This window comes from Bufo gargarizans, chromosome 2, assembly GCF_014858855.1.
Source record: "Bufo gargarizans isolate SCDJY-AF-19 chromosome 2, ASM1485885v1, whole genome shotgun sequence".
NCBI classification, from domain to species: domain Eukaryota; kingdom Metazoa; phylum Chordata; class Amphibia; order Anura; family Bufonidae; genus Bufo; species Bufo gargarizans.
Window position 1 is genome coordinate 26,555,415 of NC_058081.1, and position 15,900 is coordinate 26,571,314.

General features: G+C 46.0%; 3 non-coding genes across 3 annotated transcripts; all 3 read right to left on the bottom strand.

Moving 5' to 3' along the window:
* Positions 1–294: 294 nt before the first annotated feature.
* LOC122929899 lies at positions 295–391 on the bottom strand. Its single transcript, XR_006388105.1, has one exon. It is a non-coding gene; the product is annotated as a small nucleolar RNA U13 (small nucleolar RNA).
* A 3,377-nt stretch (positions 392–3,768) lies between these two features.
* On the bottom strand, positions 3,769–3,864 carry LOC122929889. The gene has a single exon (XR_006388096.1). It is a non-coding gene; the product is annotated as a small nucleolar RNA U13 (small nucleolar RNA).
* An 11,770-nt stretch (positions 3,865–15,634) lies between these two features.
* On the bottom strand, positions 15,635–15,730 carry LOC122929887. The gene has a single exon (XR_006388094.1). It is a non-coding gene; the product is annotated as a small nucleolar RNA U13 (small nucleolar RNA).
* Positions 15,731–15,900: the final 170 nt, after the last annotated feature.

Consider the following 15,900-nt stretch of genomic DNA (forward strand, 5'->3'; position numbering starts at 1 on the left):
TAACACAAAACTCATTTTGTAGAATTCTGTCAGAAAACGACATTCTGTGAGAAAGATCTGTCAAACAAACCAATGTGACACAAAATACAGTTCTGCACATTTTCTGACAAAAAATTACATCTATTCTGTGTGCCAGAAATGTATTACATCACAAGACAAAAGGACAACAAAAAGATTTCTTTAAGTCAAAATATATTCCATAATGTCCACAGTCACCGCCGATCATAGAGGTCACTATAAACCAACTCGACCCCATTGCACTGCAGACATTAAATTGTAACCATAACAGTTCAGCATCAGAAGGATAATGTGCTATGTCAGTAACAGGAGGACTGCACATGTCACACAAACGTGTGCTCTCCCATTCATCACATGTCTGAACCAGAAGCATCACAGGTGTCAGAGCTCAATATGACCCCAGAGGTGGACAACCCTCATGAACATTAAGGAGACCACAAAATATCACATCACAGGGGTAGTCCTGGTTAGGATGGAGTAAGGGCCCATAAATGTGGCCGTATAGCATCTTCACACAATCTCTGTGTTGCCCAGAGCAGTAGTAGGAGGCAAATATACTCCTACAGGGCCTTACTCTACTTCCATACTCCTGTGAGATTGTGGAACAGCTCTTCCTGTATAATGTTTGCACCTTATTGTATTGAAACTGTTATTTGGCATTTTGGGCACTAGAGGCCACTGTTTTGAAGCTACAACCAACACACTCTGGGATTTGAATATGTAAAGCAGATGATGACTCATGCAGGCTGCTTCTGAAGAGAACCAGGAAGGGTGAGCTGATCTGACATGGTGGAAGGAATGTTGTGTGAGAGACTGAATTCGATACCATCTTGGTTTCATGGTGTCCAGGAGTGAACTAGCACGCAGAGAAAGGAGATTAGCTGTTGTCCTTTACTGGATCCGGCTCTTTGAAAGAGAGATTGTTCCATGAAGACCGTTTACAGCGTGTGGGCAGAAGTCTGATTATTAAGCAAGGCCGCACGGTTGCTGAGAGTTTGATGGCCATCCCGAGTAAGCCTAGGCCTGAAAGTAGTTAGATAGGTGTATAAACAAGAAACAGAAGTGGATCGCGCATCCTCAATACTATGCTTTTATCTAAATGCTTCTCAGCATAATAAACATTACTTCTCAGCGTAATTTATCGTATACCTACCCCTATGCTGCATGCTAACATGAGGCATTAGTATACAATTTGATCAATAAGCATAGGCCCACTCACCGTGACAAGGTTGCCTCTTTGAATGGGGCCTGATTTTAAATTTGGCGCAGCACTGCACGGCGACCACCAACGCTGTAGTACCATCCCAGCAGGCAGCAGGACCCAGCAGTCAAACAGCGCCCCCGCTGTATGACAAACCCACCCTGGCACTGGGCCCCACCAGGACAGCACCAAAGCAACAATGGCCACCGTGCAGTACTGCACCATGTGAACAGGTATGGAACCAACCCCATCACACACTGAAACCATGTGAACAGGTGTGGAACGCACCCTATCACACACTCTCATGTCCTATTCAAAGAGGCAACCTTGACGCGGTGAGTAGGCCTATGCTTTCTGAACAAATTGTATACTAATGCCTCATGTTATAATGCAGCATAGGGGTAGGCATACTCTATATTACGCTGAGAAGCTATGTTTATTATGCTGAGAAGCAGTTAGATAAAAGCATAGTATTGAGGATGAGTGATCCAGTTCTGTTTCTTGTTTATACATGTGCAGTTAGATAGTTAGGGTTAAATGTTTTGCTAGGCCGTACATAACTGTTCTGCAGCACAGTATTTGACTTGCAGGCTCTACCTCTCTGGAACCGGCTAGGTGTGTCCTCTTTAACAGCACAGCACAACTTGCAGGTTCTGCTGTGTGCGCCACCGGGCTAGGCCTGTCCCTCGGACAGGGACAGGGACAGTGACTGGGGGCCTGGGGCATAACTTAGTCTGTGTATATTTATATTGTTGTGTTATTTCTATTGTTAAAGTAAAGTTTCTGTTCTTGCATATAAAGCTGGTGTCAGTGTCGCTTTTCTTGTCTGTGACTTCGCTGTATCCTGGGGAGCCCACCCCGGTACAAAGCTTACAGGCCTCCAACTGTATTCATCTGAGAAACCAAAAACTGCTGCCCGCTCCACCATCTGGATGATACATGTGGTGTCGGGATAGATGCTTTTCTCAGTAGTTTACACCAGAATGCTGGAGCCATTTTAGTCCCCTCTATAGACTAGGAGAAGGTGCACTAACTTAATAGAGTAATTAAAAACTAACTATCTCCATTTCTATTGTTAGTGGGTCTCTCCACCATCTTAGGGGGCATTCACACGACCGTGCCTGTTTTACGGATCCTCTAAATATGAGCACTGGCTGTGTGCACCGTACATCACGGTGCGGACCCGTTCATAGCAAAAGGTCTGTGATCCTTAAGATGTGGAAAAAGATAGGACGTTTTCTTTCTTGTGGTACAGAGGTGCGAATTTGGAAGCACACAATGCGGGGTGCACATGGCCAGTGCCCGTGTTTAGCGACTCCACGGTTTGCGGTCTGTAACACGGGCATGCCCATCCCACAGTCATGTGACTGCACCCTAAAAGACAGAGGAGAAAAATAACTTAGATCTCCTGACCTCCATGCCCCAGTGTGTAGTTTTGTGGAAGTCTGAGCTTTCATTTGTCACATGCTGCCATCTAGTGGTGACAATCAGTCATGGTGCGCCTATCAGAATTTTTTGGAATGTGCTGTTTTCTTTTCCCACAGAACATTACCTGACAATAAATCTCTATGGGGTACACCGCTATGTCTATTCAATGAGGGCGAGTAATGCTCCTTCCCCCAGGTGGCCATAAATCTTTAAACCGTAAGGAACTGATACAGAAAGGACTTAACTAACCCCGACCCTATTATAATGGACCAAGGCTGCACTTCTTACCTGTTATTGCCCCGTGTCAGCTACAACTGGTTCTAAGAGCTTTAAAGCACCGGAGATGTCTCTCCTGTAGAGTGTAAGCTCTTAGGGCACCAGAATCCTTTGTCCTGTAGAGTGTAAGCTCATAGGACACTGGGATACTCTCTCCTTTAGAGTGTGAGCACAGTAGGGTTTACTCTCCAGTATCCTGTCTGGACATTATAGGAACAGTCCATCTGGAGACCTCTTAATTTTTTATGGCCAAAAGGATCCCAATAAACTTGACAGGTTTGGATTTTTTGTGATTGTTTTTCCCATATGGACACATTGAGGTTGCAGTGAGTCCCACGTCACCACCGATCACAATGTAGTCACCTCCTAAAGGAGAACATTACCAGACTGGAGCGAGCGCCTGGTGAATCTGAAGACACTTACCGCCCTCTGCTGGTCAGAGCAATAACTTCCTTATAGCAGATAACAATTTGTTCAAATGTAATTGTAAATCGAGGAAATCGTGTATAATATACTTATTCTGAACCCCATGAAGACTGGTAAGTGTCTCTACCATATTTACAAGCTTCGTGGGAACACATGGCACTACAACCACCATCATGTAAAATCTAACCTTTACGGATGCTGTACTGTATATGTAGTCACAAACTAACCAACGTGTCAAAAAATTAATTCCCTCCATAAAAATCAGTTCTGCATCAGACAATATAATTCTGTGAGGCAAAATACAAAATAAATCTCTTTAAGATAACTTCTATATTGACTGTGCATCAAAAAGCACATTACAAACCAACATGACCCCATCGCACTGCAGACATTATATTATCGCCACCATAACAGTTCAGCATCAGAAGGATAATGTGCTATGTTGTAACAAGAGGACCGCACATGTCACACAGCCGTGTGCTCTCCCATTCATCACATGTCTGAACCAGAAGGATCACAGCTGTCAGAGCTCGATATGACCCCAGAGGTGGACAACCCTCATGAACATTAAGGAGACCACAAAATATCACATCACAGGTAGGGATCGACCGATATAGATTTTTTTAGAGCCTATACCAATACCAATAATCGGTGAAATTTCAGGCCGATAGCCGATAATTTATACCAATATTTTATATCTCATAATATATATTATATTAGTTGGTAGTCACTGAGGTGGTGGAAATTGGCATTTGGCACTAATATATTCTAAATGTCAATTATAAATTAATAGTTTACCTTAGTTGGTAGTCAATTTATAATTTACATTTATAATATACTAGTGCCAAATGCCAATTTCCACACCATCCCCCCTTCTCACTGACTTTATTAACCCCTATTAGACCTCAGATCAGCCCTTTATTAACCCCATCAGACCTCAGATCAGACCTTTATTAACCCCTATCAGACCTCAGATCAGACCTTTATTAACCCCTATCAGACCTCAGATCAGACCTTTATTAACCCCTATCAGGCCTCAGATGAATAAAATAAAAAACTCCTTACCTCTCCTGCGCTGCGGCTTCTCTTAATCTCTGGGTCCGGTGTCTCGCTCCGCTGTATTCTCCGGCCCGTGCTGCACTGTCACCTGACAGTGTGCAGCGTCAGGTCATAGTGCGGCAACTAAGTCCTGGCGCTGTACGGGGTCAGGACAGTGCAGCGCGGGCCCCATCAAAGAAGACCAGGGAGTGTGAATATTGGAAACGCTTGCTGCGCTTCTTCTCCGCTCCCGGCACCCGATGCATACTAGTGCGCGTTTCCATAATGGAAGCGCTCGCTAGTATTCGCTTTATACGCATTATCAGTATATCGGCAAGGTTAGATGCCGATACCGATAATGTGCAGCACGCCATACCTGCATGGTATTGTGATTGTGAGGTCACGGTTATGGGCAATCGAGGGTTACTCACTATTTGGAGGAGAACCCTGGGCAGGCATGCGGCAGTGAAGGAGAGGTAGACACCAGTTCCTCTGGGGCACACTCTGTATGTAGGGACCAGGCGTGATGGTGGATGAGGTGCCCTGGATGTTGCAGGTATTTAGAGTGCCTGGGGCAAGGTCCCTTTAAGGATCGTGACGCTAGTGCCTGTAACGGTGGCACACCGGTTTCCAGTAGCAATAATGGAAATGCACAGATGGTATGGTGAACCAAACGTAGCTTTACTTTCAACATTCCAACTTTGTACATATAGATTGAGATGCAGTCTCATATCATATATTTCTCAAGCAGGCTTATTTTTTAATATGGCAGGTATAATCTTGCAAGATACTTGGAGGGTAAAAACAATCAATGCTTCACAGACCAGGCTGCACTATCCCCACAACTATTCTGGCTGGCTGGATCCCAAGGCCCGGATGCCTAAATGCTGGCTTTAATCCTTGGTACTTAATCTTCCTCCTGTATTGACCCTTGCTCTACTTTGTAGTACCTCTGCCCATCAGCTTACTTATCTGAGCTGGTTGTCTGACTCCTGGCACTGCTTGGCTTGAAGGTGGCTGCAGGTTTCTCCCAGGAGGAAAATTCTTCTTCTGGGGAGACTCTACTGAGCTAAACTTAGACTCAGGAACTTCAGGCTGACTAGGGTATACTTCTAGCCACCTGGACTGAACTAACTCTTCCCTGTCTGGGCCTACCTATATATACTTAGGCCTCTCTAACTCCCTCTAACGTCTGGGAGGCTGAACTACACCCTAACAGGCCTGACACCCAGATAATACAGGAAAATGAACATTTAACATCACATTAATGCAATAGACCTGTTAACCCTTGTGTAGTGCCCACCTTTACCTAGTGGGACACTACATACCCCCATGCTATGACGGTGCCCGTCCTCGGCGCAACGTAAGGGGTCCGCCCAGCTGTAAACTGCAGCCTGAAAGACAAAATGGAGAACATGCATATACATTAATCACCACATTAGCAATATAAATATAACAAACAGTTTCACTGGAAAATGCGGTTAAAAGGGGCATCGTTCTCTTCTCTCAGGATAATATAAGGGTACAGGGGGTGCTGACCTGGTGCAGCGTATCAATAATACCAGGATAGTCGATAATAAAAGTAGTAGTCCATAGAAAATGCAGAACAAATATACGTTTTTGGAGGCTCAAGGAACAAAAAGAGTCCGTACCCAAGTCTTGTAGAGGTTTAAACAGGGGTTTACCGTGAGGGGCTACCTGGGACCATAATGTAGTCTCCAAATCTCACAGGTGGATGCCCCTTGGTAGACCATGTGTACCTCCTTACTGGCAGAGGTTCTTCCTGCCTTGACTCAGGAGGGTCATAGGAGCTCACAGGCTCTGGAGCTGATTCAGATGCTCTCTGGGACAGGTTGTCCTGGGGTTGAGAACTAGCAGGAACTGGAGCTGGTACCACCAAGTTTAACCAGGGCATGAGGAACCAATGAAGCAGATCTTTATCATGGATTAAGTTCTCAACAGCCTGCATAGGATCAATAGGTGAAGCTGGCAGTTCGGGCTCAGGAGACTCCGGCTCAATGTCCTCTGCTGCAGGTTCTCCTTCTATGTAGGGTTTCAAACGATTTCTATGTACAACTTGGGAGCCTTTACCCTCTCTGGAGATTTGGTAAATGTGAGCCTCAGCGTTAGGAATGGCAGAAATGACATAGGGGATCCTTTCCCACTTACTGTCCAACTTACTGGTTCAATGGTTGTTCTTCAACCACACCATATCTCCTAGAGCTAAGGGTTCCACATGAGCAGCTAGGTTATAGTCTCTTTGCTGCCGTCCCCGGGCATTCTCCATCCATTCCTGAACGATCTCTTTGGCATTGAGGAAACATCTTTGGTGCTCCACTACCCAATCAGTCTTTGGTAGTGGGTTAATGACATCCGGCACTTGTACATCTAGGGAGTGATCCGCAGGCAACCTCCCTTGACAGCCAAACATCAGATAGAAAGGTGTGTAACCGGTGGAACAGTGAATTGTGTTGTTATAGGTATACATGAGTTGTGGCAACAGAGTAGGCCAATCACCCCTTGCCTCAGGGGGGCACTGCTCTCAGTATTTCAATGAGAGTTTGATTCATCTTTTCACAGAGTCCGTTACCTTGCGGATGATAGGTGGTGGTCTGGACTTTCTGGCAATTATGCAGCAGGCACATCTCTTGGAACAGCTGTGACTCAAACGCAGACACTTGGTCAGTGAGGATCCTCTCTGGGCAGCCGTAGGGCAGGAGTATACCCTGAGCGACTTGGCTCCAACTTCACATGATCAATAGCCGCAAGTTCTAAAGGAGTTTTACTCATGATAGGATGGAGAGGCGCCCTCTGGTCATGGTGTATCACTTGTGATACATTTCTAACACCAGACTAGCATCTCAACGTGGTATGAGGATCTGATATATCCTATCACAGGACACTGGGTCCAGGCTCCTTCTAAGCAACAGGCCTTTTTGAAGGAAGAGTTGGTGGCGATGTCTCCACAGTCTCATTAGTTCTGGGTCTGCACTCTTCCTGCGGACTCTCTCAGGAGTTCTCCCACTGGTAAGGAAGTCGAGCAGTTCACCGAGGACTCTACTTTCGGACTGGAGCTTAATCCACCTTTCTTGGTCACCCCTGGACTCAGGAATATCTCTTCCCAGGCATCCTTTGGGTCATCCGGGGCTTCTGTAGTGGGGAACCGAGACAGGGCATCAGCATTGTCATTGGAGCGGCCTGCCCGATATTTCGCAGTGAAGTCATAGTTGGCAAGGCGGGAGGCCCATCTTTGCTCCAGAGCCCCTAACTTGGCTGTATTCAAATGTGTCAGGGGGTTAATGTCCATGAAGGCAACAAACGGTATGGCAGCGAGATAGTCTTTAAATTTTTCAGTCACAGCCCACACTAAGGCAAGGAACTCCAGCTTGAAGGAACTTTAGTTCTGATCGTTCTTCTTAGCTCCCTTCAGGGACCTGCTGGCGTAGGCAATCACCCTCTCTTTGTTATCTTGCACTTGAGCCAACACAGCTCCCAGGCCTCTTTTACTGGCATCCGTGTAGAGGTGGAACGGCTTCTGATAATCCGGGTAACCCAGGACAGGGGGTTCTGTCAGCTTCTTCTTCTTTAAGAGCTGGAAGGCAATCTCCCGTTCTTCATTCCATTCAACAGGGATAGGAGTCTTTGACTCTTCTTGGGATGCCCCCTTAGGAGTTCCTGGATTGGATCCGCAATTTGGGCAAAATGCGGGATGAAGCATCTATAATATCCTGCAAAGCTGAGGAAACTTCTTACTTCTTTCACGGTGGTGGGAGTAGGCCAATTACGAACAGCGGCAAGTTTATCAGGATCAGGCTGGACTCCTTCGGCACTGACAATGTGCCCTAGGTACTTTACTGCTGGTTTCAGCAGGTGGCACTTGGACGGCTTGATTTTAAGGCCATATTTAGTAAGAACTTGAAACACTTCAGCTAGGTGTTTTAAATGGTCCTCATACGTCTTGGAATATATAATGACGTCATCCAGGTATAGTAGTACAGTCTTAAAATTTCTATGGCCTAGACAACGTTCCATCAGCCACTGGAACATCCCTGGAGCGTTACACAGCCCAAACGGCATATAATTAAATTCAAACAGGCTCATAGGTGTAGTGAAAGCGGTCTTCTCACGATCTTCTGGGGCCATAGGTACTTGCCAGTACCCGCTAAGTCCAGAGTGGAGAAGTAGGCTGATGACCCCAGGGCAGTCAAGGACTCCTCAATGCGTGGCAATGGATATGCATCTTTGTGGGTGATTTGATTGATTTTTCTATAATCCACGCAGAACCTTATACTGCCATCTTTTTTTCGAACAAGGACTAGGGGCGCAGCCCAGGGACTATGACTGTCCTGGATTATATTAGAGTCTTTCATCTCTTGTATCATCTCTTTCACAGACTGATAGGTAGTAGGTGGTATGGGTCTGTGTCTCTCCTTGATAGAGGATGAGAGCCAGTGGGGATGGTGTGTTGGATTACACTGACCTCTCCGTAGTCTGTGGAGTGCTTGCTGAAAGCCTTGTGATGTTCTCGCTCTAGATTCAGAACTCCCTCTATTTGCTCTTTTGGGGTGGATTCGTTCCCCACATGAAGTTCTTCCCACCAGGATGTTGTAGGGGCGCTGGCTGGGCGCTGCTGCTCTGTGCTGTCTAGAACGTCTCCGTGGCAGGCAGACGGATCACATCCTGGAAAGACACTTGGAAAAGCTGAGCAATGGGGCAGTGTTTAAAAAGAGTAACGGGGTGATCACCAAAGTTAATTAAACGGACAGGCACTTTACCTTGAGACACGGTCACCAGACTCTTGGCTGTCCGTACGAAGGGATGATTCTCAATTTGAATAGGTTCCACTAGGGCTTGATAGTCCTGGCCCTGGATCCCTAACACAGCACGGCACCACAGGATGATCTGGGAATTTGGAGGCAAAATTACCGGCCGGTTATCCCGGATCTGGACAGTACAGATTTCTCCTTTTCTGTTGGCGAACCTTTGCTGAGCGCACAGCACACTGATAGTCTTTTGAATGACTCTTCTGGAAGCAGGTGTGGCTGAAGATATAGTTTGGTTCAAAGCTTCAAGCACTTCGGAGTAACAATTTTTTAAGACATTAGTCCCTAGGATCACAGGGTGTCCTCCTTTATCTCCTGCTTGTACCACAATCACACCTTGCTGTGGTAAGGTGGCTTCTCCCACCTGAAGAGTAGGTTCCCAGTACCCATAGACTTTCACTGGCTTACCGTTGATGGCAATGATATCTAGCCAGGACTCTGGTGGCTGGGTGAGGAGACTTGAATCCCAGAACTTGTCAAAGGCAGGTCGTTGGATGGTGGTGACCTGAGACCCAGTATCCAGCAGGGCTTCAAATGGTATCCCGTTGATACAGATGTTAATTTTTGGACGAGATCCTACGTATTTAGGCATCCAGCTTGGATCCTTTGGACCTACTGTTCTGCCTCCCGAGGGGCGGTCCTCTGCCTCAGGGGTTGCCCGTTTAACTCCCAGCACATTGATTCAGTATGTCCATATTTTTTACAATAGTGGCAGACAGGATGTTTGCGATTTCTGGACCGGTAACTCGGTCGTCAGGTTCCTTGGGATATACATCTCTATATGCAGGCGGGAGCCTGGGAGGAAAAGGGCCTTCATCTTCCCGTATCACCGGTTTCTCCCATTCCTCTATTTTCTTGCATACTTTCTCTAAGCTAGGAGTGAGATGGTTTACTTGTTCTATTAGTGCTGCCACTACATCTGTTACTGGAGACAGAGTGGCCTGACTGACCCCAGCCGGCCCCACATTGACAGTCTTTGGCTGACAAGCCTAAGATTCAGGGGAGGCTGCTGGCCCTGCGGCCGGGTCCTGGCCTAGGATACTGATGGCCAGCTCTTCAAAGTCCAAAAATGTACAATTGGGGTGTTGAGCTGACAGCATCCTCAGCTGGCCCTTTAAATGCTCAGTACTTATACCCACAATGAACTGTTCTCTAAGAGTCCTGTCCTGGTCCTCAGCTTCTTTGGGGTCCACCTGGACCACAGCCCTCAGGGTCTCTTGCAAGGACAGCGCAAAATCGCAGAGCGACTGCCCCCAGGCTGCTGCTTCCTGCTGAAGAAATGCATTTTAACTTCGGATACCGTTCTGGCTTCAAATGTGGTGCCGAGGCGATCAAAAATCTGCTCCAGGCTACTCTTTTCAGAACGGGGCCATGACATGACTTCCCTGCGGGCGGCCCCTTCTAACTGAGCTAGGAGGATCTCCATTTGTTGTTCAGCAGATATAGGGTAGAGCCGGAATAAGGCCAGTATCTGATCTCTAAAGTCCTTTAATTTATGGGCTTCCCCTCAATATCGTGGGAACCAGGGGGCCCCAAAATAATACGGCATGGTCAGTAGCATCAGGCTTGATGCTGCCGCGGTGGCAGGTACCCTATTGTCAGCTGCAGGCACTTAGAGGGCACACCGGGGGCCGCCTGCCCTGCTTCTTCAGGTGTGGACATAGTGTTACTAGATGGGTATGGCCCTTTAAATGACAGTGGAGTGGACCGGAGCGAAAATGTCAGAGATTTTTTTTTTTTCAGGTCAAGTCTCTTGTCGCTAGTGGGGGACCCTCTCCGGTACCCTGGCAGGGGTCGAAGCCGCTCCGGTATAGTAATCAGAAGGGGGCCGGTGAAGGGTAAAGTTTGTACTTACTCCGGCGGTGCTCGCTCTAAGCATCGCGAGATGCGTGCCTACATCAGACGGGAGTCCCACGCACAGCGTCAGCAGGTAGGCGCGGCCTCTTGCAGCTCCGGGATTCAGGTAGGCGGTATCTTTTTTCAGACAGGGCGGCGTTTTTCCTCCTTGCAGGCTGTGCGGTAATTTTACCTTGTCCGTTTTCGCGCCAAACGGGCACAACGAGGCGCACTTGTAATCCAGTCAGGTTAAGTGGCCATCTTTGAGCAAAATCGCTGTCTATTCACTGACAGCAAGCGGTGGCTTAAATAAACCACAAACAGTCCATACAATATACAGTTTTCACACCGCTAATTATGAGAGTTCTTTGGCCCAGCAATTTCAAATAAACAAGTAGGGCACGGTCACTTTTTAAGCAGATGATGGCACACATCTATTCCACAATGGCGCAGGAATGATCGTATCCTGTTCGTGACGCCAATTTATGCAGCACGCCAGACCTGCAGGGTATTGCAGGGTATTGCGATTGTGAGGTCACGGTTATAGGCCATCGAGGGTTACTCACTGTTTGGAGGAAAACCCTGGGCAGGCATGCGGCAGTGAAGGAGAGGTAGACACCAGTTCCTCTGGGGCACACTCTGGATGTAGGGACCAGGCCTGATGGTATGTGAGGTGCCCTGGATGTTGCAGGTATTTAGAGTGCCTGGGGCAAGGTCCCTTTAAGGATCGTGACGCTAGTGCCTGTAACGGTGGCACACCGGTTTCCAGTAGCAATAATGGAAATGCACAGATGGTATGGTGAACCAAACGTAGCTTTACTTTCAACAGTCCAACTTTGTACATACAGATTGTGATGCAGTCTCTTATATCATATATTCCTCAAGCAGGCTTATTTCTTAATATGGCAGGTATAATCTTGCAAGATACTTGGAGGGTAAAAAACAATCAATGCTTCACAGACCAGGCTGCACTATCCCCACAACTATTCTGGCTGGCTGGATCCCAAGGCCCGGATGCCTAAATGCTGGCTTTAATCCTTGGTACTTAATCTTCCTCCTGTATTGACCCTTGCTCTACTTTGTAGTACCGCTGCCCATCAGCTTACTTATTTGAGCTGGTTGTCCTGGCACTGCTTGGCTTGAAGGTAGCTGCAGGTTTCTCCCAGGAGGCAAATTCTTCTTCTGGGGTGACTCTACTGAGCTAAACTTAGACTTAGGAACTTCAGGCTGACTAGGCTTCACGTCTAGCCACCTGGACTGAACTAACTCTTCCCTGTCTGGGCCTACCTATATATACTTAGGGCTCTCTAACTCCCTCTAACGTCTGGGAGGCTGAACTACACCCTGACAGGCCTGACACCCAGATAATACAGGAAAATGAACATTTAACATCACATTAATGCAATAGACCTGTTAACCCTTGTGTAGTGCCCACCTTTACCTAGTGGGACACTACAAATGTACAAAATCCTGAATATCGGCCGATAATATCGGTACTTCTGATTATCGGTCGATCCCTAATCACAGGGGTTGTCCTGGTTAGGATGGAGTTAGGGCCCATACATGTGGCCGTATAGCATCTTTATACAATCTCTGAGTTGCCCAGAGCAGTAGTAGGAGGCCCATATACTCCTACAGGACCCTACTCTACCTCCAGACGCCTCCCACTGTATTCATCTGAGAAACCAAAAACTTCTGCACGCTCCACCATCTGAAGGTGCACTAACTTTTTTTTTTTTACCAACAGCCATGCTTAATAGAGCGCAAAGGTAATAAAGGGAACCTGTCATCTAGAAAATGCATATTAAACTGCCAGTGGTACCTTATTGCAGCCTGTAGCATGATTATAAAGGTGTCTGAGGATTTAGGAAATTAATGGAAACCATACTTAAGGAGAGGATTGTGGAACATCTAAAATCCCATGGATTGAAATATGAAAAACAGCATGGGTTTACTTCAGGGAGATCATGTCAAAGATTATAGATTTTTTTGATTGGGTGACTAAAACAATAGATGGCGGAGGTGCAGTAGACATCGCTTATCTAGACTTTAGTAAGGCTTTCGATACTGTCCCACATAGAAGGCTTATCAATAAAGTGCAGTCATTTTGCTTGGACTCCCATATTGTTGAATGGATTAGGCAGTGGCTGAGGGACAGAGAACAGAGGGTTGTAGTCAATAAAGTATATTTAGACCATGGTCTTGTTACCAGTGGGGTACCTCAGGGATCTGTTCTGGGACCCATATTGTTTAATATCTTTATCAGCGAAATTGCAGAAGGCCTCGATGGTAAGGTGTGTCTTTTTGCTGATGACACAAAGATTTGTAACAGGGTTGATGTTCCTGGAGGGATAAACCAAATGGAAAAGGATTTAGGAAAACTAGAGGAATGGTCAAAAATCTGGCAACTAAAATTTAATGTTGATAAGTGCAAGATAATGCACCTGGGGTGTAAAAACCCAAGAGCAGAATATAAAATCAGTGATACAGTCCGAACCTCAGTATCTGAGGAAAGGGATTTAGGGGTCATTATTTTAGAAGACTTAGGCCCCTTTCACACAGGCGAGATTTCCACACGGGTACAATGCGTGAGGTGAACGCATTGCACCCGCACTGAATCCAGACCCATTCATTTCTATGGGGCTGTGCAGATGAGCAGTGATTTTCACGCATCACTTGTGCATTGCGTGAAAATTGCAGCAAGCTCTATATTGTGCATTTTCCATGCAACGCAGGCCCCATAGAAGTGAATGGTTTCTAAGATGACAGTCTATTAACTGCTATATGCCAAAAGCCAAGTATGTGCAAGCCATCCATGTATCCATGAGACAGATAACAGCCAGCATACCTTACAATAGCAGCCTTGTGCACTATGAGATAATCCAAACCAGCTCTCATCTGACTGAGAGTCAGTAAGCCTCAAAGCTACTTCAGATCAGTAAGTTGGCTTGGGTGGACCTGCACACCTAGATCAATATCGTTAGGAAGACAAATAGTTTTCTGATTGTCCTAACATAATATTCAAAAACCTTTCTATACAGTTTTGTCATGTAAAAACTTGTTTGCATAAACATGGGCATATGAGAAAGGCATGCAAATGAGCAGAATCTGCCTTGTTTTTCAGCTGTGTATTGAGTTATGAACAGCGCCATCTATTGGTTTCATAGTCTTCTGACAAAACTATTAGTCTACTCTTGTCATAAGACTGTGAAGGAGAAAAATAACAGAGATCTCCTAACCACCATGCTCCAGTGTGTAGTCCAATGGAAGTCTGAGCTTTCCTTTGTCACATGCTGCCATCTAGTGGTGACAATCAGTCATGGTGCACCTATTAGAATTTCTTGTAATGTGCTGTTCGCATAGATTTTTCCCCACAGCCTCATGATCCGTCCGTCACAGATTTAGTTGCAAATGTGTTGTGTTTTATTCCCTATAGATCAATGAAGAGTATTGCCAATATTCCCATCACTAGCCCTGCAGAGATGACGAGGACAGACTTTCATGTTGGTTTGAGCTCATGGAGCATTGCCTGGGAATAAGTCTCCGTAGACTACTGAGTCTCTGCAATGACAACCAATACTCTTCTGAGGACCTTCTAAGACATTGCAATCAATATTATCTTCTGTGCTGATGAAAAGAGAAGAGCGGTGAGGTTATGCTGCAGGCTGAGAAGTCTCTGGTTTGGCTGCTTCTTTTCCCACAGAACATTATCTGACAATAGATCTCTATGAGGCACACCGCTATGTCTATTCAATGAGGGCGAGTAATGCTCCTCCCCCCAGGTGGCCATAAATCTTTACACCGTAAGGAACTGATACAGAAAGGACCCGTAGAGTGTAAGCTCTTAGCACACCAGGATCTTCTCTCTGGTAGAGTGTAAGCTCTTAGGACACTGGGATGCTCTCTCCTGTAGAATGTGAGCAGTAGGGTTTACTCTCCAGTATCCTGTCTAGACATCATAGGAACAGCACAGTCCATCTGGAGACCTAATTTTTGTGGCCACCAAGGATCCTAATAAACTTGACAGGTTTGGATTTTTTGTGATCGCTTTTCCCATACGGACACATTGAGGTTGCAGTGAGTCCCACGTCACCACAGATCACAATGTAGTCACCTCCTAAAGGAGAACATTACCAGACTGGAGCGAGCGCCTGGTGAATCTGAGGACACTTACCGCCCTCTGCTGGTCAGAGCAATAACTTCCTTATAGCAGATACAGATTTGTTAAAATGTAATTGTAAAGCAAGGAAATCGTGAATAATATTCTTATTCTGAACCCCATGAAGACTGGTAAGTGTCTCTATCATATTTACAAGCTTCATGGGAACACATGGCACTACAACCACCATCATGTAACAACTAACCTTTATGGATGCTGTACTGTATGTGTAGTCAGACAATACTATTCCGTGCAGCAAAATGCCAGAAATGAATCATATTACAAAATAAATACATGTGACAAAAAAATCTCTGAAAAGACAAAAAGAGTTTTATAGCTTCCACAGTCCACAGACCATAAAAGACACCATAAACCAACACGACCCCATCGCACTGCAGACATTATATTGTCACCACCATAACAGCTCAGCATCAGAAGGATAATGTGCTATGTCGTAACAAGAGGACCGCACATGTCACACAGCCGTGTGCTCTCCCATTCATCACATGTCTGAACCAGAAGGATCACAGATGTCAGCGCTCAATATGACCCCAGAGGTGGACAACCCTCAGAAACATTAAGGAGATCATCAAATTTTAATATGATTTCCCTAATTTTTTCTAATATACTTTATTACTTAATTTTGTATTTTTTTTTTTTACTTTTTCCTCTCTAAAGCTCACCATTCCGTAAAA